This window comes from Uranotaenia lowii, chromosome 1 (genome assembly GCF_029784155.1).
Source record: "Uranotaenia lowii strain MFRU-FL chromosome 1, ASM2978415v1, whole genome shotgun sequence".
Taxonomy (NCBI): Eukaryota; Metazoa; Arthropoda; class Insecta; order Diptera; family Culicidae; genus Uranotaenia; species Uranotaenia lowii.
Window position 1 is genome coordinate 95,385,844 of NC_073691.1, and position 23,140 is coordinate 95,408,983.

A 23,140-nucleotide genomic window follows, 5' to 3' on the forward strand; every position below is an offset into this window, starting at 1 on the left:
GTGTCACTCACCCAAGGCACGCGTATGGTGTGTTCCTCTCTGCCAATTAGATGATGCAAAATCGCCAGAGAGATCGATGCGATCCCTTTGTCGATTTGAGTTACCTCTCTGCCGATTCATGTTTACTGGGTTGGAGCTGGTGAGTAAGCAATGTCTCCTGTGAGTGGAAGACAGCGTTATCTGAGAATAAGACTGATCGATTTCATGCCGCTGTTGGTTTAATATTTTCTCGAAAGCAACTTTGCCTTCATTTTTTAACTTTAGACTAAGTGTGCAAAATTTCAGCTCAACCGAACTTGAATTATTGCTTCAAGGTGCTGAAAGTTACGATTTTCGCCATCGGTTTTCCCGGAAAAAATCACTCCCAGAAAATTTATTCGGCGGAAATTGTTTCTCGAGGTAACACCAGATCTTCAAAATAAGAATTTCTAACTCCAGAGGACACCTTAATCAAGTCCGAATGAGTTGAAATTTTGCTCAGGTTTGGGCCACTTAAAGACTTAAAAAGGCTATCTAAATAGTAAATAATGTCTATTATTTCATTCAAAAATTTAAATATAAACTTCAAAGTTCCACATGTTCCCTGTTTAACTTTATTTTTATTATCCTTATAGCTTTCTGCAAAAATCATTCCAGATCGATGCTCAGTCAGTCGGTGCCTACTGAGACACGTAAAGATGCCTGAGTTGAAAAGACAAGAGCCGTCGTCAACAATATGTCAAAGTTGGCAGTATAATTTTCCGGTAATGCGATGGGTAGCAACATGATTAAGTATGTGACTTTGCGGTACGCAAACCTCCATTTTTCTCCTTCTCCTCCCAATTATCCTCGACTTTTCGTATTTAGCATAAGAAGGAGGAGAAAACAAAGACCACGAGATGCACCTGCCTCAAGTTCGGTGGATGATGTTGACGCTCAAACGGTTGAGTAAGTACTTTTCTGCACACTTGATACCTGTGTGCTCATTTTTTTTAAATTGTTTATGTACACTTAGCTTTTCCCGTCAACTTCGCTTCTCACTGGTCACAAATCGTCCTTCAGCAGGGTGGTTTCCATACTGTCTAATATTTTCGCTACATTTTTACTCAACTAACCGTCGAATCGCTCATGTCTCCTTCAATGAAGTAAAATTTAAAAAAAAAGGTTCGGAAAATCGTCTGAAACACCAGACAGCTTGAGTAAATAGCTTACTTGAATGAGAAGAGTGACTGAACGCTTGTGTTTAATGAGATTAAGCACCAAACGAAAGCTAGTCTCAAATTTTATTCGGAATTTGAAGTTGAGACTTTTGATGTAACCTATTTGAATTTTTTTTAACTCGATTTATCGAACATATTCAACAGCTACACTTAAATTTTCTAAAAATAAAATCTCTTTTCAATTATTGTTAAGTAGACTATTTTGGAAGTGCCATGCATATTGGGATACCAAAAAAACCTGTGAACAGGGTAACTTCATGAACTTTTAAGGTAAACGTGTTAAATATGGTTCATATTCATACTAGTTTTGATGTGATAATTCAAGATTAAGGCTTACCTTGCAGAATACAGTTAAAAACTGTTTTGTTTAGAAAAAGGGTCGGAAGAAACCTATTGAAAAAGAAAAAAACAAAAATAGTGTTAGTAAGATATTTCATGTTTGTTGTTCAACAAAAAAGTAAGCTTTAAATCTTATTCCAGAATCAGTCTTGAAATATGACATATTCATTTATCTGACATCACCTTACGTTGAGAAAACATCTCAGTCACCCAACTCCTAAGTATTTCCCGCAATTAATGATAAACATAGATTGTATCCCATTCACCCGAAAACTATTGCCCAGAATGACTTTTCCCCAGAATGACAAATACCCGAAATCAAACCTCAGAATGAACCATTTCCCAGAAAAAAAAATTCCCCAGAATGCCCCATACCAGAATTTTTTTTCCCAGAATGGAACATTTCCCAGATATTTTCCCCAGAATAGAACATTTCCCAGAATGACACAAATCCCAGATTATTTCCTCTTGTATTTATTTTTTTTATTTTTGTGCTTAAATCTAATGAATTCTTGTAAATTTCATATGATTCGAAATTAAATTTTTCAAAGAAACCAATTGTTTGAAAGTTTCCAACTAAAATTATTTCAGAACCGATATTATGTTTTGTGGTTTGGGTACTTGAATTAATTCAATGCCAACCATGGTCCTTTGAAAACCGTTTTAGTATCCGACTCCTCACGCTGCGCGTTCGAACTTTAAAGGAATATTGTGTCGCCAGTCCAGCGCTGTAAAATCAGTTGAGCGACAATGGATTTTTCTCAGAGTAGGTAATTTAAACCTAACGTCGGAAGTAGTGCGCTGGAATCGTACGGTGACCCGCCATCCAGCGCACTACTTCCGACGTTAGGTTTAACTTACCTACTCCGAGAAAAATCCATTGTCGCTCAACTGATTTTACAGTTTTTCCCTGTAACGACAATATTGTCCTTCACGCTGCCGCGTGGCGGACGGGGCTAAGGGATCACCCCTAGCTTTCACGCAGACCTAGGAAGCCCCGGCAGACCTAGACCAATGTAATGGGGCCGCCGCTTCCGACGGCGGGTCGGCGGCCACCTCGGATTTGGGAGCTTCGGCGGCTTTGTGCCACCTCAGCCCCTTTATCCTCGTTGGTTGCGTCTTTGCCGCAAAAGAATAAAGTTTTGAAACCCCTTTTTTGTAACAATTCCTTTTTTTTAATAATGTCTAGTAAGAAAAAAAGTTTTCAATTTTTTGGGAAATGGTTCTTCTGGCGAAAAAATTTCTGGTAAATGGTTCATTCTGGTAAAAAAATTTCTGGGAAATGGTACATTCTGGCGAAAATTTGTCTGGGGAATGGTACGTCTGGGGAAAAAAAATCTGGGAAATGGTTCTTTCCGGCGATTGAAATTCTGGGGATTTTTCATTCTGGGCAATGGTTTTCGGGTAAATGGAGTTCAACCATAAACATACCCTAAAATTTAGGTTTGATTCTAAACATTCCCCCTTTAAAGCAACAAATTTCACATTTTTCTGAGGTGCAAAAAATTTAAGCCATTATTTTGACTGATTTGGGAGCGTGCTTTTTTTTTGAAAACCTGCAAAATGTTACGAAGACATTAAAAATAAAAGTTTTGATTCAATGATTGAATCAAGTAACTTTGACTTCTAAGAAAAAATTACGAAAGTTTTTTTTTTATTTTTTTAACAGTTCTACTAAAATTTAGAAATAAGATCAAATTAAAAAAAAAATTTAAACCAAAATATACCTTTGATATTTTTTAAGCAAATCGTTTTGCAGTCTTCTACAAAATTGTAAATGTATTTAAATCTTTTATTTTGAAAAACTTTATCCCGATTTAGTGTCAAAAATAGTTAGATAATTTTCAATTGAATTTTTTCGAAATTCTTGAATTACTTCAATTTCCTCTGGAACTAGGAAATCTAGGCATAATCTGTATTCTTTATTTCATAAAGGATAATATAAAGCTTAATGTGCAGCCCTATATTTCGTGGTGTAATAATTATACAGCATTTACACAGTAAGCCAACATTCCCATCGGCTATCCCCTCGTACGTCAGACAACCATCCTTATCGCCATCCTCTTCTATCATGACATTCCGCTCACCCTCTCGCTTCCCCCCTCGGTGGCCGACCCACTCGCAGCGGTGTCATATATACAGATTTTTCTGTATCATACAGATTTTTCAACGTCAATACAGATAAGATACAGATACAGATTTTTATACAGATTTTTGAACATTAATACAGATTTATACAGATTTTTTAGAAAATTTCAATCAATTGTTGATGAAACGGTTTCCACGGGCTAGCTGAGCTAAATCTTTTTATACCTGTATCTTTCGAACTGCAGTATACCGCAAATGCTTGCAACAGCACATATAATTTATCCTATGTGTTTCTTAGACGAAACTTTTCATAGTTAGTCCTAAATGTGCTAAGGATTCAAAAATAAGATTTACAATTTTTATCGATAACACATGGCAGAAAATTTCAAGCATTATAAGAGTAATATAAGCTCTTATTTTAGATATAAATACTAAAAATAGGTTAAAAATGCATTCAATAAATTTATGCGCTGGCAAAACTACATGGCAAAGATATAAAACAAATTGTTTCAATTTAGTTATTGACTTTCTCGAGGACCGCGAGTAATTTTGACTTTGGAGGAAAAAGTAATATAAGTTTTCGTTTTGTCATTTTTGTTCCAATTCAACAAAAAATGGAAATTTTGAACTAAATTTAATGAACAAAATAAATCTTTCATATTTCTTGAAGCACCAGTCAAAAATGTTTTGTAGACTTCGGCAAGGTTGGGAAATAAGTTAAAATCCTAAATAACAAACTCTCAAACACTTTTTTGAATGATGCCAGATTTATTATTTAGATATTATTTAATTTTTTAAAGCGTTGTGTTTCTGAAACTAAAATATCTAAGCAAGATTGATTGAATGAAAGAGAACAGAAAGGTTTAAAATCTGTTGTACGTATTCATGTAGGTTTATTTTTGGGTTTTAAAAGAAAATATTAAAATTTCTTTTTGAAATTGATTGATTTGAATTTAGGAACCCAAAATCTTCCAAAATCAATTAAGTATTAAAACATAGGAAACATAAATGACTTTCCCTTGTGTAACTTTCAATCATAACATGAATTCCATTTTCGTACTTAAATATACATTTTTGAATTTTAAGATTTTAGAAAACAGAAATTAGATTCTGAATTCAGAATAACATTCATAATTATAATAATAATAATAATTCGTTTTATTCATGTAACATAAGATTTGTACATTCTTTTTGATGTGTTACAATTAGGTTATTAACTTGTGATTTTAAATATTGATCAAATTTCGTTTCTGACGAACTTTTATACCTAACTGTAAAAATAACCGATTACTGTCTTATCGATGCAAATCTTGTAAGTGAAGCTTTTTTGAATTCTGATTTCGTTTTTAAGGATTTAATATGGATAGGAAGATTATTCCAGGTCGAGATGCCTCTAACGAGAAACGAGTTATTAAAATAAACCGAGCAATGCGATGGAATAGTTAAATTCAGTGTTCTTGAATTTCTCACAGGAACGAAAAGTCTTTTGATATATTGTGGAGCTTCTTTATGAAGTATTCTGTGGATAACTACGCAGGATCTGTATTTGTAAAAATTATAGAATGAACAGCCTATCAGATTTTTTTGTAGGTGGGAAACACTGGAATACCTAGATAAGTTGTAAACGTAACGAACGCATGAGTTCAGAGCAACACGGAGTCTGTCCATGGACCTAGCAGAACAATTTGAATAGATAAAATCGCCATAAATGAATAACGGATAAACATAGCTTTTGAACAATTTTAATTTAGTTTGGACATCAAGATTCCTCGTGGTGAGATTTAACTGTTTCAAAGATCCATAAATTTTGCCACACTGTTTATTGACTTGCCTGTTCCATAACAATTCACGGTCAAAAATGACGCCAAGATTTTCAGCATAATCGGTGAAAACTATCTCAGAATTTGCCAGATAAAGCGTAGGGATGTTAATATTTCTGTTGGGTCTACTGAAGCATAGAGCCTTGGTTTTAGCTGGGTTAACAGGTAGAATATTCTGAATAGACCATTGGTTGATTTGTTCTAAGTCGTAATTTATTTTGTCACCAACAGCTTCCATTGATAACGAGTTGTCAGAACAGAAATATATTTGAACGTCATCAGCAAACATCTGAACGCTACAGTATTTTAAAACAGATGGCAGGTCATTAATAAAGAGAGAAAACAGCATTGGCCCCAAAATCGATCCTTGAGGTACGCCAGACTCAATAGGAGTTAACATCGAGAAACATCCATCTATTAAAACTGATTGGACCCGTCCTTGAAGATAAGATTGAATCATTTTTGCTGCAGATCCAGAAAAAGTAAATTTTGATATCAATTTTTCAATCAGCTTCTTATGGCACACCCTATCAAACGCTTTTGCAAAATCAATTAGTATCAGAAAAGCTAATCCTTTTTTATCAAGAGAGATGGCGATGTCATTGTGAACTTTCATCAAGGTAGTTTCAGTACTATGATTTGCTCTAAAACTATGATTGCTCTAACAATCAATCAGTGATTGTTACTTAATAATCTATGTTGATTAACGTAATCAGAAATTTGAAGCTTGATTAATTTTTCGAAAATTTTCGAAACTGAGCTCAATAAACTAATTGGCCTTAAGTTGGTAATATCGAGATTGTTTGATTTTTTCGGGATAGGTACAACTTTAACCTTTTTCCACTGGAGGGGAAATTTAGAAGTTCTGATGATAGTATTAAAAAGATGGCTTAAGATCGGGAGCATACAAGGAAGAACTATTTTCACCAATCTGATGGGAATGTTATCCAATCCGGTAGCGTTAGATTCAATGGAAGATACTGCATTAATTATTTCGTACTCATGAACAGATCTGAAGTGGAAACCAGAAGAAGTATGAGGAATATAAATTTCTTCGTTATTATAATTGGATGTAAAATTTGAACAAAAATAATTATTCACTTCTGTTGCAGAAAAGTCAGTAGAAACTGGCAGATTCTTTGAATTGTTTAAGCCAAAGCTTTTCAAATTCTTCCAGAACTTTTTAGCGGGTAAATTAGTATTCAATTTCACTTTATCATGCATGATTTTTGCGTTTTTTATCAATGTGTTTACCCTGTTGCGTAATCGTTTGAATTTTAATCTGTCTTCGGCTAATTTAGACTGTTTCCAAGTTCTGTACGCTAAATCTCTGTTGATTATTGCTATTTGAATATCACGATTAAACCAAGAATTTTTTAGCTGTTTTTTAAATTTCAAGGGGAAATAAGTATCAAACAGCGAGTGTAAAAATGAGTTAAATATTTCCACTAGCATATCAGAATCATCTATACTGAAGAAAAAGTTCCAATCCATGCTATTGAGAGTTTGAAAAAGGGCCTGTCGATCGTAATTTAAATAGTCACGAAACCAGTATCCATTAGCATGATCTTGCTTTGAAAAATTCAGGGACGAAAAAATAAGATCATGGTTGGATACACCAGGAAGAGAAATCTGACTAAACCTGTAAACACTCTCTGTGGAATCCGTCAGTAATAAATCTAAAAGAGAACTTCCGTTGCAATGAAAAAATGTGGGTTCATTATTAAAACACGTGAAATTACAGCTGGATAATGTATCTTTTAAGAGATCTATCCTTGAAGATGGTCTAAGAAGATTGTAATTAAAATCACCAATTAAGAAGGAGTTCTTATAGTAAATTGTAAATTGTTGAATATGGTATTGGAGTAACTGAGAGCAATCCTGTCCTGGTGGATTGTAGTAAACTCCGAAAAAAATTTTATCTGCGTTACAGCACATTTCCAATAACATAAATTCCGTGTTTCCATTGCCACTTTCGGACTTTGATAAGATTCTAAACCTGAATCCGCTCTTAACATAAATACAAATTCCACCACCATTTCTGGTACGATCATTTCTAACAAGGTTGAAACCATCAATTGAAATCACTGAATCTGGAATAGTTTCATTTAACCACGTTTCAGTTAAAAAAAATTATATCCACGTTACTTGCTATAAAAATGTCTTTAAGTTCATTAAATTTACACATACTGCGAGCACAGATGCTTTGGACGTTAATGTGAGCTATGTTTAACTTATCTTTGCTCAAAACAGAATTTAGCACGATTTTCGGGATCGAATAGCTCGTTATGGCATCGTTCACTTGAACATCATCCATTTGATATAAATAAAGTGAAAGCAACGAAATAAAAATTCAAGGCAGCTTCACTAACTTGATCTACACTAATTTGAGCAGTAATCGACAGTTTCGGTACTACTTCCATTGTAAAAATTAACATTTTTCAAGACTGGCATCCAACTAAGTACAACGGTAAAGAAATTATAAATTCAATTCAATGCAATTAATTCGAACTAAGCTGTACGAGAAGCCTCATTCTAAGGTTCGGTAAAGCAGAATTAAGAAAAAGAAGAATTAAAAAAAACATACGGGCGTCGGGAATTATCCATCCATTGGCATTTCATCTCATATGGCACACTTCTCGGGCGAAAGGGGGGGGGGGGGGATGTCCATCACTCTCCTCACTCTCCTGGGGGGTTGGAGGGGAAACCGTCAGGACGCAGTATCAAATTTCTCCAATATTCCGCCCGGTGAAACGCTAACGATCAACATCTCCAATGATCACTTCCTGGTCACAGTAGCTGAGCTTCTTAATGCTTATCTATCTTATCACCGGGTGCCACTAGTAGGTTTCGATTTTGTTTCACATTGTTATAGCGTCGGGTGAAAGCAAAAACTAGCATGCGTTCAGTCACAGGGCAATTCAGTCAGAAGATCTTCAGAGTAGCGTCGATGATATCGTGTCCGGGTCAGCGTAAGATGAGATGAGATGAGATGAACATGAAGAGGCGTCGTGCTCTTGCTAGAATCTCACACGTTTTCGAAAAAATTGTACAATATTAGCGTCAAAGCAATCGGTGATCATCATCAGGATAACAGTAGCAGCAACGTCGGGCGTCGGGCGTCGGGAATAATTCATTGGTCATTTTTTTTGGTCATTTCATTTGCACACTGGAACAGATTTCTCCAATAATCCACGGGGTGTTTGTACTGTGGCGTCGATCTCATTCTCCGATGGGCAGCTTCTTCTTGTTCTTCAGCACTATCTCCGGGCGATCGTGTCTGAGGTTTCGATTTTTTTTTTACATTTTGTCATAGCGTCGGGTGAGATTTCAAATCAGCAGGGCAGGCGTCGTTCAAAGCACAAGATGATCATCAGAAACGCATCGTTCGCTTGCTCGTATCTCACACATTCTGGAACAAATTATTCGTTGATGTGGCATGGCTTCGTTTAGGATCAACAGCAACCAAATCGGTGACCAAAATTGGCATCCTCAGGACAACAGCAACAGCAGCAAGAAATCGATGACCAACAACAGCAGCATCAGGGTAGGGCAACAGCAACAGCAACTCGATGAGCAGTAGAACTGCATGACTTTTAGGAGCGGAATGGATTCACGGATATCTAAGGATGGGATTCACGGGAAATTGTGGGAAGGAATATGATATTGCAAGGAACTAGGTTTTTTTTTAACTTTCAGGAGCGGAAATAGGAGTCAAGGGAATAAAGGATAGGAATCAAGGGAATATGGGAAGGAATACAAAAGCTTTTTAGGAAAGGGTTTTTTGGTTGAAAGTCGATAATTGACTTAGACTTTTGATGGCGATCAAATCCGAGTGACCTTGGATTTTGATTTGAACAACACCATCTCGCGTATTTACTTTTTCGATCGTCTAGCCTTCTTTTTTCATCTTAAGGGCGGCATTACGAATATTCCTCGCATCAACCGTAAGATTTTCGTTAAGATATATTCGGTTGTCCGACTCAAATCCAATATGTCGTAGTGTTAGTGCCCTAGATCCAATGTACCTTTGGAAGAATTGAAACTTGGAACTTTTTAAGGCAAATTCGCACAAGATGGGTGGTGTCGATCCAGGAATAATGGGAGACCTGGCTAGACGGCTTAGCTCAGCAATGGGACGAGTGTTGAATCCAAGAGCTACGGCTAATTTCTCGAAGATATTTGCGAGGTTTTCTTGGTGAACATACGGAATCCCAGAAATGACGAGTTCACGGTTGCGGCTGAGACGGTTTGTGTTCTCCTGAGAAAGCTGAACCTCCGCCTTGACAGTATTTATATCTGCTGCCAAGGTGTTGATTTGCACGGAGCATTCATCCTTCAGTGATGTAAGCTTACACTCCAGTTCATCAATTCGCTTTTCAAGTTGCGAATGAAATGAGTCGATTTTTGCCTCAATTTTTGTCCAGAGATCATTCAGGCTAGCAATGTTTTCAGTGCCAGCAACATCGAGATCCTCCCGTGATCGTTTTTTGGCTTGCAAGTCGCTATTAGCAGCCAGCGATGGTTGTGATGTGGACCTCGTATTTTTGGCAGACATCTGGCTCACAGCTTTTGACGTTCGGGTTGACGTTTTGTTATCACGAGGTTGTAGATAATGTTTATGAAGGGAGCACTCAATGTGGCACTATATGTGTTGATAGCAGTATCGTAAATTGAAGTAAATCCACATTAACTACACTTTTTCGGAGAAAACTCGATAACTAACTTGGCAAATAACTATTCGCGGATGTATTCAACTGGTCGAATTGAATTAATAGGCGTTAAACACAGGTAGAAACCGTCGAATTAGATGGAGCACTTTAGGGTTTACTAGATATGACTCATCCCTTCAGAAACGAATTGATATAATTATATGGTTAGTTATTTAGAATCATAACTCAAAATCTCTGAGCTAAGTCTTAAGCATTTTGCCTTCCGATTTAGACAATTAAAAACATAGTATAAAAGTTTTCTGTATTAAAATGAAAAGATGCTCAACAAAATGCTGTTCAAATGTGACAAACTTTTAAAATTTGTCCTAAGGTTGTTAGGTTGCGGCCAACAAAATTGCATGTTTTCATCTGGTGTGAGTTAATTAGCCTTTACCTTTAGTAATAATTTTATATCTAACAAAAAAAAACTTAGAAATCTAGATCAGAGATTAGCAATTCGCGGCCCTCGAGACCCCAATGTGCGGCCCGCGAAGCCTTTCCGAATTGAATTATTTTCGCAATTTTTGCCTGCGGTAGTTCGTTAGATATCATAAAATACCAGCCAATAAACCAGAAATAGTTGATACGGCGATGACTTGTTTGAATATGTAATTTACGTGTTTCTGTTTGCATTTATCCCTCAATCATTCATATTGGGGACTTTTTTCCAGAAATGTAACATTCAATGTGTTTTTCAAAGGATCCTAATTTTTCTTGAGCGTTTTTAAATTCAAAATCGATAACTAAATGAAAGTCGGCAAACGCAAATTAAAAAAAATCGGAAGAACATTTATGAGCACATAATGATGATTTTTATATTTTTGTCAAAGATAAAGTTGTATGATAAATTAACTCAGCAGAATTTTTCTTTTGAAAACGTTATTATTTTATCAAATTGGAAAAAATGCTAATTTTGTTAGTACCGTAAACTGGGGGAACTTTGATCACTTTTTTCATTCATTTTTTTTTATGAAAGTTTAATGGCATTGCGGTGAACTTGATACTATGAAAATTCTTGATAGAAGAATTAAAGATTGAAATTAAATGACGGATAGACAAAGCAGATGCTTAATAGAAGAAAATTGAAAGATGTTGAAAATGAGCCAAGAGCATATTTTATGAAAAGCTTCAAAGGTGCGTTCTAGACCCTTTGTCCCACATCAATTGAATGGCTGAGAGAAGTAATAGCGAGAGGCGCAATTACGTTCACCCATACATCCAACCCGATGGATTGGTAAAGCACGTGCTTCCCAATCGGACAAAAAGTCTAGACCGCATGGCTCTGGTGAAGCTTCCCTTTTGCTGAACCAGTTCAAGCGATGTGTTATTGGTTGTTTCGGATTCCGTTTTTATCGGCAGCGCTACTTATTGTTTTCACGCAAGTACCGTGAACGTCCCTACTTTTGCCAACTATTTAATTTTTTGAACTGTATTTCGAAATATTTACCCCTTATATAAACCCCCCAAAGCCAAATGATTTTATTCTTTTTAACGAATAGTCACCGTTGATTATTATTTTTATGAAAGTTTAATGGCATTGCGGTGAACTTGATACTATGAAAATTCTTGATATCAAGTTCACCGCAATGCCATTAAACTTTCATAAAAATAATAATCAACGGTGACTATTCGTTAAAAAGAATAAAATCATTTGGCTTTGGGGGGTTTATATAAGGGGTAAATATTTCGAAATACAGTTCAAAAAATTAAATAGTTGGCAAAAGTAGGGACGTTCACGGTACTTGCGTGAAAACAATAAGTAGCGCTGCCGATAAAAACGGAATCCGAAACAACCAATAACACATCGCTTGAACTGGTTCAGCAAAAGGGAAGCTTCACCAGAGCCATGCGGTCTAGACTTTTTGTCCGATTGGGAAGCACGTGCTTTACCAATCCATCGGGTTGGATGTATGGGTGAACGTAATTGCGCCTCTCGCTATTACTTCTCTCAGCCATTCAATTGATGTGGGACAAAGGGTCTAGAACGCACCTTTGAAGCTTTTCATAAAATATGCTCTTGGCTCATTTTCAACATCTTTCAATTTTCTTCTATTAAGCATCTGCTTTGTCTATCCGTCATTTAATTTCAATCTTTAATTCTTCTATCAAGAATTTTCATAGTATCAAGTTCACCGCAATGCCATTAAACTTTCATAAAAATAATAATCAACGGTGACTATTCGTTAAAAAGAATAAAATCTTTTTTCATTCATTTTTGAATATATTGGAAGGGGTTGCTTTTTCGTAAAACCTAAGAGCTTTAAAACACTTACTGAGGTGAGGAGTATTAAACATGATCATTGATTGCAGTTTATTCAAACGACATTGGTGGAAATAATTAAATGTTTGTTACAAAACCAGACTTCGAGTTTCGGGGTAACTTTGATCTTTATGGTTTTTACGTATCTCAACATCTTCAAATTTATTGTTTTGATGCCATTTAGCAAAGAAGGATCAAAACATCGATAACTGTAATTTTGTGTTTGGACTTAATTGAATTTTTCAACGTTTTCTTTCAAAAACAAGTATACTCAAACGATGGACAATGTTGTTGCATACATTCAGGGGCAAAATTATAAACATTTTTCAATATTTTTTGGGCTCAAAAACAAATGAAATTTTACCTTCATGCAATTCCCTAAGTCCTCGCAATGTTCCCATGTTTTTGTTTTCTTCAAATTGAGCCATTTGATAGAGTTTTTAGCCATTTTTTGTATACTTGCTTTTTCATGAAAAATGACCGCTTTTTTTCAACATCCAAAAATTATCATCAAATGACCATAAAAATAACACTTAAACTAAACCTTAACCAAGAAAAATGTTGAAATTTCTCATTAAATAACCCATTTGCTCCTAAATGCTAAAATTTGATCAGGAGAGATGTTTGTTTGTGAGCCTTCAAAAAACCAGATATTTTAGTATTTAAAAATTACATTTTAAGTAACATTAAAAATCTCCCAATAACAACGAAATTTAGCTTATTTGTAACTCAATTTGTAGGTTTTCTAACGTAGTAAACAGTTTTCAGATATTATAACTTTATACTTAGTTAATGATGATTATCTGAAAAAATTTCATGTTGATCAAAGTTACCCCGCTGATCAAAGTTCCTCCAGTTTACGGTAATTGAATTCAAACTCAGCATGAAAAGTGCCGGAAAAATTGTATTGTAATTTTGCATTTTATTGAAAAAATCTGTAAAAATGTTCTCTGATGTTATACCAAACGTTGACATATTCAGTCTTTTCACTTGGAAAATAACAATTCATATTCAAAACGTTAAGATATTTTCTTCAACAGGCCTTCGAAATCTTTTCCCAGTAGCACTAAAGTTTAATTTATAAAATCTATTAAAAAATGCTAAATAAAACAATAAAGAATGTAGACTCTCCTAAAATTTGCTTAGGAATCTGTGAAATTTTTGTTATTCCCAGGATTTCAGCAAATTTGGTTGACACGTTTTTTTTTTTTTTTAAACGAACACAAACACATACAGGATCTCAATGAAACTTGATGTTTCCTCGAAGAGATTCCTTTCACTTAACTCTAAGCGTACATCTTTCGAGGATATGATGGCTAGCATCTTACAAATGCTAAAACCACCAACCCACAGAAAGTGTACTATGTATGCCGTGACCGGGATTTGATCTCATGACCGTTGGCTTAGAAGACTGGAAGGCTATCCTCTACGCCACGGGCTGCGGCCGTTATATTAAAAATGTTTTTCGCGAATTGCAGGAAAAAAATCAGGGCTTCGTAGGGCCAATTTAAACTGTGGATTTTTTTTTTGGAAATACGTACAGAAAACCGAAAAAAAAATTGCTGTGTATGTTTGGAAGAACGAATGTTTGCGAAGAAGTTAAAGTTATTTGAAAAACTATATTTTCAAAGATTTAAAATAAATGATTTGAAATACTCTGTTGTGTTGTGAGCCTACTTGGTTGAATGATCAAAGCAATCGAAAGATTCCTTTTAATTCAACCACGGTAATTGAAAAGTTCATAAACCAGTATTTCGATAGCAACTTACTACCTTCTTCAGTGAACGTTTTCGATTGTTCGATCGAAAACGTTCACTGAAGAAGGTTGAAGTAAGTTGCTATCGATATACTGGTATATGAACTTTTCATTTACCGTGGTTGAATTAAAAGGAATCTTTCGATTGCTTTGATTCAGTCGATTTGAAATAAAAAAAAAGCTTACATAGAAAACAAAAATTGAAGTTTTTGGTCGTTAAAGTTCAAATACAGATAAATACAGATTCTTCCATGAGGCCGATACAGATTTTTTAAAAAACCATCTGACAACCCTGCCCACTCGTCAAGTGGCGGTACGAACGTACAATCGTGGTCAAAGTAGAACGCCGTAAAATCCGGGCATTTATCCAGGTAAGAGCCTCCAGGCCAAACGGTATTCCTTCCTTTATCCCTAAGTAGGTCACACACTTAATAATCATTATTTTAGTTTTATGTAGTTATAATAATATAAGGTTATCAACTATCAATATCAGCTTGCAGTAAAAATGGGTAAATTTCGAAATTGCATGAGCCATAGCACCAAAACTAGAAGTGATCATAAAATTAGACAAATTCTTGAGTTTATCTAGATAAGTGGTTTTCAAACTTTTTCGCTTACCGCCCCCCTGTCTCGAGTTTTGAGAGCTCACCGCCCCTCTAAGGGTATTTTGAAACAAATTTGTTCCGAAATGCAACAAAAATTGGCAATTTTGAGCTCTTCCGCTGCCCCCTTGCAAGCTCTGAACGCCCCCTGGGGGCGGTAGGGACTACTTTGAAAACCACTGAATTCATGAATTGCTTCAAGAGACTTTCAATGTGTGATAAATTAGTGGTAAGTGAATACAGTTGGACGAAATTGTGACGAAGTGAAATAATTTACTCTTTTGAAAAATAGTCCTTTGCTAGTTAGCTTTAAGTTGTTCTGAATTGAATTTTCAATATAAATTGTACATTTCAACAATTCCAAGCTATATAAATTGATTTATTGATTATATGCCCTTTTGTGATGTTCGTTCACATTTTATATTCATGAAATGGCGGACAGTCTCAAAAAAAGGCTATTTGAGGAAATTTTTTAACTTCAAGACCAAAGAAGAATGCGGTTCCTCATCAGGTGTGAGGTCATGAACCCATTGGTGATATATGAGATATATGACTATATATCATGAATTTATGTCAATGCAGGTTCATTCTTCTTCTTATTCTCCTACTTGTGCTTTCAACCCTGACTAGGACAATGCATCTGTCCAGTTTGACGTGTCCATGCAGCAGGAAATTCAAGGAGTCTTGGAACAACATCGTCCAATAGTTGTTCCCAGAATTTTCAATGCTAAATATGGACATATAAAATGTGAAAAAGTGTACTTTACTGACGGGTCTCTTATAAACGATTCCACGGGGTTTGGAGTTTTTAATGCAACGTGTTATGCTTCCTACAGTCTTCAGTCGCCGTGCTCAGTGTACACCGCAAAACTGGCTGCTATTCATTGGGCACTGGAAAGCGTCACATCCCGGCTAGTTGAACATTACTACATTATAACCGATAGCCTCAGCTCTATTGAAGCTATCCGCTCAATGCAAAGAAAGCACTCACCGTTCTTCCTAACGAAGATACGGGAAACATTGAGTGTTTTATCCAGACGCTGCTTCTTGATCACCTTTGTTTGGGTCCCTTCTCATTGCTCAATACCGGGCAATGAGAAGGCCGACTCGCTTGCGAAGGTGGGTGCGATTGAAGGCGATATTTACCAGCGTCAAATTGCCTTTGATGAATTTTACTTCCTAGTAAGGAGAAATTACGTTGTCAACTGGCAGCGTAGATGGAACGAAGATGAGTTGGGTCGGTGGCTCCACTCGATTATCCCAAAGGTTAGCCTTAAGCCTTGGTTCAGGAAGTTGGACTTGAGTCGAGATTTTATTAAAACATTTTCTCGTCTCATGTCCAATCACTGTGCCTTGAATGCGTTACTCTTTCGTGTGAATCTAGCTGGCAGCAATCTGTGTGTTTGTGGCCAAGGTTACAACGACATCGAGCATGTTGTTTGGTCGTGTGAAGTCGACTCTGTCGCTAGACCGAAATTAAAAGGTTCCTGTCGGGCCCGAATCATACAAACCCATGTTCCAGTTAGAGATGTGTTGGCTGCGATGGACCTTGGCTATATGTCCGAAATTTATCTTTTTCTAAAAGCTATCGATCTTCGTCTGTAAAAACTTTTCTTTTCTATTCTATTCTTGTCCTAACATCATTGTAAAATAGATTTAAGCAATCATTGTATATACAAAACCTCGATGTTGGCTCCGTGAAACTTAAAGGTCTGAACCGGTTCAAATAAAGAAATTACAAAAAAAAGACCAAAGAAGGCTATTTGTGGAACTTTTTGGAGCTATAAGTCCATAGAAGGCTATTTGAGACCCAATTTGTAACTTTTATACAGAATGGACATGTCACAAAAAATGCTATTTGCGGAACTTTTTAGCAATTCAAGTCCAAAGAAGGCTATTTGAGGCCCAATTTGTAGCTTTAGTTCTGAGTGATGCGATTGACGTGTCACAAAAAGTCTATTTGGGGAACATTTTGTAACTTTCATGCTCGCATTCGAAAAAATTCGGCACCAATTCCCTTTGTAACCTTTGTTCAGCGAAATTCGAACTTTGAAGGCCACGGAGTGGAAAATTTTGAAAGTTCAAGAGACGAGGACTAGTATCTACACTCAGAGGAAATCTTATTACAAATTTCATAAGATACATCTTATGAACCGCTTTTTTGCGTCTAAACTAAATTTTCATAAGAGTCTTATGAAATTCTTTCAATATTCATACGAAGTTCTTATGAAAAATAGAAGAAGCGGCATTGTGAAAAAATAATGAACACATTCATCCCATCAGTCATTTTCTCATCGTCGTACCAAGCACTTGTTTTTCTCAAAGTTGAAGTTGATTTTGTTATTCTACATGGTAAGTTGATTTTTTGTGAACGTTCAAATTATTTGTTAACTAGAACACATATTTTAATGTTTACTTTTCAGCATGTTGATCGGCGAAAAGGATAAGTTTAATGAACCAGGTGCGGCAGAATGACAGTTGGAACCATGCCTGAATGTGCTGCTAATGGTGATCATGGTGTAATTTTAAACAAATAACAAATTACCCAGAAAATAAACTGAATGTTTTTAACATCAATTATCTTGATATTTACTCATCAAAGGTAAAATTTACTGTTTCCATAAGACCCTCTTATGAAAAGCAACAACCCCTCAATGAAGCAGGTGTTCATCTGAAGAATTCATTCGCTTCATAAGACAATCTTATGAATTTCATAGATTTCTCTTATGGCGCCACTTCATAAGAGAATCTTATGGTATATATAATAGTATTTTTCTGAGTGTAGGACTAGGAACTAGGACTACCGACTAGGAAAGTTCTAAATTGTGTATCATAAAATATTTCAACTTTCTGCTGAGGTGAGAAGAATGTCGATCCATGGTAGTTTATTCGTGAATCCAGGTAAAGAGGATTCTTGAAAGCTCTTGAATTTCTTAGAACTGATAATCGCGTTTTCAATTATTTAAAGAGCCGTTCACATACCACGTGGACATCTTAAGGGGGGTGTATGGAAATGACCACGCTTGTCCAAATTTGTATGATAAATTTCAAGCTTGTGAAATGTTATGCGCTGCAGGCTTTAATTGATCCTAGATCTAGTACAAGGTCTCATGCCAAATTTGGGCCACATCGGATCACGGGAAAGGGTCGCTCAACGAGCCTAAAGTTTGTATGGGATTTTAAGACATTTCGTTCGGGAGGAACATGAAAATCTAGTTTTTCATGAACAACTTTGGTCCCCTTTGGTCGATTTCTTTTGAAAACGGGTTTTCTTAAAGTCTATACTATGACAAATATTTCATCCCAAGACTGCATTTCGATTATTCTTATAATAAAAAAAGTTATTAAACTTCAAAAAATGGCGTAACTTTTTTCAGGGTGATATTCATCTTTGTTAATGCTACATCAAAATGTTCGAAGCAGTGTCTCTCATTAATAGTGATATAACCCTTTAAAAAAGATAACGATTTTTCGATGCTTAATAACTTTTTTGTCTTAACTTGAACGAAAGGCAGTCTTCGGATGAAATATTTGTCATAGTTTAGGCTTTAAGAAAAACCGTTTTTATATCGACCGAAGGGAACCAAAGTTATTCATGATAAACTGGACTTTCGTGTTCCTCCCAAACAAAATGTCTCGAAATCCCATGCAAACTTTATGCGTTGAGCGACTTTTTCCCGTGATCCGATCTGACCCAAATTTGGCATGAGACCTTGCACTAGGCCTAGGATCAATTTAAGTCTACAGCGCATAACGGGTAAATAAATATTAATATGTTTAAATCAAAATTTTAAAATTGCAAAGCCTTCCGTACAGTTTAAGTTTAAACAATTAGTAGCCACTTGAAAGCAAGTGATAAATGTGATAATTTAGAAATTTACAGTTTAAAAAAATATATAAGGAAATGCTTATTCGTTTGTTTTTAATCAGCCGTTTCAATAACAAAAAGGCAAACCAGATTTTGAAAAAAAAAAAACAATTTCAAATCTGTCCACGTGGACATTCGGGGAGGAGGGTAGGGGTATGCTAATTATCCACACTTGTCCACGGAGGGGGAAAAGAGGGTCAAAAATTTCATTTTTCTGTCCACGTGGTATCTGAACGGCCCCTAAGAAAAGCCAAATGAGTTCTCCGTACACTTCCAAACCTCGCTCATTGCTATTAACCAAGTAATAGAGAAGTCGGACAGCGAAACTCCGACAGTGATGTTCCTGCATTTTTGAAACACAGGACACAGATACAGAATGTTCGGAGGTTCGGATGTTGTTTAGAATCTTAGAAGCGTACCTTTTAATATTCGCAGCTCAAAGCTAAAAATAAAGTTTACTTGTAAGATAAGGAAGGTATAAGATAAGGAATACAAATTTTCTTACATTTGTGTTACACCGAACTATCAGCGCCTTTCCGATTTCGATATAGAAATGATGGTTTAGAACCTGTGGTCTATTTGGAAGCAATTAAGTTAAAAAAATCAATTCTTGACCACACTTATGTGAAATCTAACCTGTATTCTGCGAAGAGATATTCAGCTATTTCTTGGTGTACAGGTGGCGATATTAACTGCGTACTATCTATATTTTTATAAGTATATAAATCAAATCATCTATGCCAAATATTTTAAGTAATACCTACTTTTTAAGGAGAGATACTATAGTTGTAACAAACTTAACTAAACGTTGTTAGGTATAAGATTTTCCTCGTGGCACTTTATAATTTCTGTTTAACAATGGTTTCTTCGATTCCGTTTTCGTTCTGCCCAGCTGTCATCGAATTATGTGTCGTTTCCAACGATGACAGGGATGCCAGAACACAGAAGTTTAAAAGCGTCATGATGGTTCTCGATGAAACTCCAATCATTCGAGATATCTGTAATAATAAAGATAAATAAATACATACAACTAATTCAGTTATGACCCGATTTGTTTAACATACCGAGCTCCGGGAAGTGGAAAGCAGCTGTTTAAAAAACGAATGGGGATATGGGACGCAGGTACATTGAGAAAAAGATAAAGATAGTACCTAGTCGTTTGATTTTTCTAGTTTGAAGGATGTTTTTCATTCGTTTTAAAGGTTCTATCGAAATTTTTCAAAACTTAATATCAGAATCAGATGTTAATCGATCTCTACTCGAAGGAACTTGGATCACCTTTAATCTTTTACATAGGTATTTTAAATAATATGATTTCGCTCGGCCAACAAATAGAAAACTCACTGATAATCAATTACTTCACCGTTTGCATTGCATCGAAGGACCGATCTGACCAAATGGAAATAAAAGAGCCACCACCATTCCTGAACAATAAATGTCAGCTTTGTATAGCAGCCATCGAAAGGTGGAGAAGTGCTTTTAGTGACCGGATATCCTCATTGAGAGCAGTAGGCCGCGAGTTCCGTGCAATCTGCTTGAACAGCACTTTGAACGAGTGGCCTTTTTCTTTGTTGCATTTACCACACCACTTCTCTAGCCTAGCCTAGTGCTATTTCCGTGTCTATGGAAACCGGGGTTGGTGCAGGCCAGCAAGGGTTGTGGTGAAATATTGGCTCACTACGTCAGATGAGCAGAACAGTCATACATAGGTGTCCTCTATGCTTACGGGTTTTTTTTGTTCCCATTGTATTTAACACTATTCGAACTCCTCCTTCCGTCGCTTTTCTACAACTTCCCGTCCATTTATTTTCATTCAACCGGCTTGCTTGTTATTGGGCTTTCTACCGGTCACACATTCATCGGAGAAAATTAAAGTGGCGTTTGAAGAAGAAGAAACACAGTGGGTTCCCGAATGTTACTCTGTTTTCCAAATTTATAGTCCCCAAACTATAAACATCGCTAAAGTAACTGTTGCATGGTCAGATTATGTTGCATTATCAGATTATGTGACATGGTCGATTATTTTGCATGGTCGGATTATGTTGCATGGTCTGATTATGTCACATGGTCGATTTTGTGACATGATCAGATAATGTTGCATGATCGGATTATGTCACATGGTCCGATTATGTCACATGGTCTGATCATGTCACATGGTCTGATCATGTCACATGGTCTGATCATGTCACATGATCGATTATATTGCATGGTCAGATTATGTTGCATGGACGAATTACGTCACATGGTCAATAATGTTGCATGGTCAGAATATGTCACAAGGTCGATTATGTTGCATTGTAAGATTAAGTTACAAGATCGATAATGTTGCAAAGTCAGATTATGTCACATTGTCGATTATGTTACATAGTCAAATTATATCACATGGTAAATTATGTAGTATGGCCTGATTATGTCACTTGGTCGATTATGTTACATGGTCAGATTATGTCACATGGTGAGTTATGTTGCATGGTCTGATCATGTCACATGGTCGATTATGCTGCATGGCCAGATTATGTTGCATGCTTGATTATGTTGCATGATTGGATTATGTCACATAGCCCGATTATGTTGCGTGGTCGGATTATTTCACAACCTTTTGTATGATTGGATTATGTCACATGGTCGATTATGTTGCATGATCAGATTTTGTCACATGATCGATTGTGTTGCATAGTCAGATTATGTTGCATGACCGGTTTATGTCGCATGGTCAAATCATGCCAACTTAATAAACTATGTTGAATGGTCTGATTATGTCACTTGGTCGATTATTCTGTATGGTCGATTATGTTGCATGGTCGGATTATGTCACATGGTCAACAATGTTGTATGATCAAATTTTGTCATATGTTCGATTATGTTGCACAGTCAGATTATGTCACATGGTCGATTATGTTGCATGGTCCGATTATGTCACATGGACTGATTATAATGCATGCTCAGATTATGTTTCATGATAAGATTATGTAACATGGTTAAATTCTTTTTAATGGTTGAAATATGTCACAGTCAGGTATTGCCATTTTGTCACTGTCACATATCTATCATTATGATCATACATAGTTCACTTATTCTATACAATTCTATACAAGCTAAAGCTTAGTTCTTTTAGAAATGGGACACTTTCTTTCGCTAATAACTCGTTAACTAGTTATCGGACATTCAACATTTTGACAACATTTTCTTGCCTGTGAAAAGTACTATCTGACCTAATTTTTTCAAATTTTTAAGTTTACGCGTTTTTGAGATATTTACAATGCAAAAAGAAGAGAAAAAAATAATTTTGTACAGTTTCCTTTAAAATCCAATATTATTAAATTAATAGCTGACAAAACCGATGATTATTCAAAGAATGACTGTGTGTGAGAGGTGGAAAAGTATAGAAACACTGTTAAAAATGTCTCCAAAGTTCAAATCATGCATTGGAGTGAAGAACATGAACGCCAACTACGGTTAAGGGTCATCAAGGAAGTCATGTCTCATACCAAAATTTTTATTTTTAAGTAAGCGAAAAACTAAGTGTAGATCGCTGAAATGTCCAACAATTTTTTCTCCGATAAGCTGAAAATGGTGCCTAGTAATGAGTGATTCAAACATTACCTTGAACAACCATTTTTTGCTAATTCCAGAGCTCGTAAGATGTACAGCCAATACCGAGGCTATGGGACTGATGATTTCTGATGAACGACTAAACTTACGAAATACCCTATTTTAAACAAATACCAGCGTTTGAATCCTGTACCATGCCCGCTCGTGGCAAGGTCCCGGGTATATTAAAGTATGTATTTCCAAGTTATTTTGTATAAAATATAACGATTTGCCAAAATTCTGCTCCTGTGGAAAAAAAACTTCAATTTTCAAATCGAAAACTTTGATTTTTGCTGTTTTTAAAAGCCTAAAAAGAGAAATCTTGTATGTACCCTTCGCAACCTACGATCTATAAATAACTGATTAAACTTTAAGTTCAATCTCATGATGGTTTTACTTCGTTATTGTCAGATTTTGAAAGTAGAAATTCAATTAAAAACGCTTGAAAAGTAGCTCAAAATAATCAAATTTGTTAATTTCGAAACAGCTGTATCCACTAAATTGGCCTAAGTTTCTTTTAAAAGAGAATTATTGGGCCGAAAAGTAGCAGAAATTGAAGGAGGAGGATGTAGCCACCTAAGATACAGATTAGGCGAATTATAAGTTTGAAAAACTGATCAATATCATGACTGAAAAAAGTGTGCGCCGGCCGATGGGAGGTACCAAGAATAAAGTAGATTTTTTTCTTACAAAAAACCGATAAATATTTTTTTTCAAATTTTTTCATGAATAATCATAAGGTTACCTTCATTTCCTTCATAGAAAATATTTAGATAAAACGAATGGTTTCTGAGATACACGCATTCCTAACTGTCCCATTTCTAAAAGAACTAAGCTTTATACATTGACAAGAAAAATTTTGCAAAATTCTACGTTTAGCGGTCGTAGCTAAATTACTACCTCCT

The 23,140-nt window shown here is 35.7% G+C and overlaps 1 protein-coding gene across 3 annotated transcripts in view; it reads right to left on the reverse strand.

Moving 5' to 3' along the window:
• The window catches only part of LOC129740438 (alpha-1A adrenergic receptor-like), a 271,287-nt gene that overhangs the window by 187,036 nt on the left and 61,111 nt on the right, over positions 1–23,140 (reverse strand). For 2 of the 3 annotated variants that reach the window (XM_055732112.1, XM_055732110.1), the window contains exon 2: positions 1,537–1,589. The gene's annotated coding sequence lies outside the window, so the exon portion shown is untranslated. Of the gene's footprint in view, positions 1–1,536; positions 1,590–19,408; positions 19,643–23,140 lie in introns of all 3 variants that reach the window. The other variant, XM_055732111.1, reaches the window with a different exon arrangement.